This window comes from Cydia pomonella, chromosome 10 (assembly GCF_033807575.1).
Source record: "Cydia pomonella isolate Wapato2018A chromosome 10, ilCydPomo1, whole genome shotgun sequence".
Classification (NCBI taxonomy): domain Eukaryota; kingdom Metazoa; phylum Arthropoda; class Insecta; order Lepidoptera; family Tortricidae; genus Cydia; species Cydia pomonella.
The window spans coordinates 22,988,405-22,990,379 of NC_084712.1; positions in this window are offsets into that span (position 1 = coordinate 22,988,405).

Genomic DNA, 1,975 nt, shown 5'->3' on the forward strand with positions numbered 1-1,975 from the left:
CGCTGGTTCTGGTCGCTTATTAAAGCCAGGTATGTAAAGCATAGTGGATATTACCTCAACTAATGACTGAGGTGTCTGTCCTGAAACACTAAATTAATTCCAGGTCAAATTTATAGGTATTTAATGTTACTAACAGTTCGAAAGAGTCAAGGAGAAGAACCGTCGGATAAGAAACTCCATGGTTAACTCTTTTGGGTCTATTTTCAAATAAAAAAATAACAAAATTACTTACAAGCTAAACCAGATCTACCAATATAAAGCTAACTTATCCACTAGCTTACGCGCACAACATCGGTCTATTATTAAAATAAGAGGGACATCGACATAGTTCAGTTAGGCTAATTTATCATCATTGGCCACACCATCTGTTGTAGATGCTTGTTGCGGCGCTTGTGGGTTTATGGGGCTGGGCATCGCCGTTGGTGGCTATAAAGTCCTATAGCAGCGCGACATTTCTTTCCGCATCGATCGCATACAAATCGTGAGTTCGCAGGAGGTGGTAGAGCACGACGAAGACTTTTCTGCTTAAGGTGCTCCAGCCAGTCATCGTCGTGCTTTGATATTCCGACTTTAATGTCGCGACGCCATTCCGGTCTCATCTCGGCGCGTTTCTCCCAACCGTCGGTCCGAATGCCAAAACTGTCCATGTCCCGCTTGCAGGAGTCCTTAAAACGTAGAGTTGGACGCCCAACAGGCCTTTTTACGTCCGCTATATGACCCAGCATTACTTGGCGTGGTAATCTCTCAGGGTCCATGCGATGAACGTGACCGAGCCAGCGAAGTCTTCTCTGCTTTAACATTGCAGTTAAGCTGCAGCAATGTGTTCCTCAGGCAGCGCATATGGAAAGCGTTGAGTTTGCGTTCTTGTTTCGCGTATGTAGTCCATGTTTCTGATGCGTACAGCAATATACTTAGGACGCAGGTCTGGTATACAAGGACTTTGGTATATGTAGTGAGCATACGGTTTCTCCATACGCGCGCGAAAAGCCTCCCAAAAACAGTTGATGCTCTGCCTATCCGAGTATCTATTTCCTTGTCTAGAGATTGTGACTGGGTGGTGGTAGAGCCAAGATAGCAGAAATGGTCGACGACATCGAGTACAGCACCGTCGAGCATGATTTCCGGAGACTGGCTTACGCCTTGCACCATGATGACAGTTTTCCTGGTGTTTATGCTCATTGAGAACAGTCGACAGGCTCGACCAAATCGCGTCACTAACTCCTGAAGTTCATTTTCAGAGTTTGCAACTAGTGCAGCATCATCCGCATACAGAAGTTCTCTAGCAATCAAGTCAAGTAGTAGTTGATTGCTAATTTATACGTATTTATATAAATGTCCTATAATATTTATTATTATTATCCTTTATTTCTCTTCCTTCTTAGGTTATGTTTTTTACAATATGGATATAAAAGTAAAATATAAAAATACATCAAAAAATACTATACAAAACACATATAAACACATTGTAAAAAACTTAACCTAGTGTGCCGCCAGCAGCGGGGCAGGGCCCAAGCTGCCGGTGGTCAGGGCTGCAGAGAGAGGAACCGCCGCACTATCCGCGCCGTGTCCAAGATCACCGCCTTCTGCATCTGACCCTTGATCCAACCACCTAGCGAGAGTCTCTCAAGGTGTTGGTCGAGACTCTTCGCTATGAGACCGTTCGCTGAAACGACTATTGGGACAATGATCGTCGAATCAACATCCCACATGGCGGTTATCTCATGAGCCAAGTCTAGGTATTTGCTGGACTTGTCCTTCTCGGCTTTCACGAGATTCTCATCATGGGGGATGGTGATATCGACGAGCACGGCCCGGCGTTGCGATCGATCTATTATCACGATGTCAGGCTTATTGGCTACAATAGTCCTGTCAGTGATAATAGATCGATCCCAATAGAGCGTGGCACGACTATTTTCGAGAACTGGCGCAGGTGAGTACTTGTAGTACGGTACTTCGCGGTCCACAAGGCGGTATA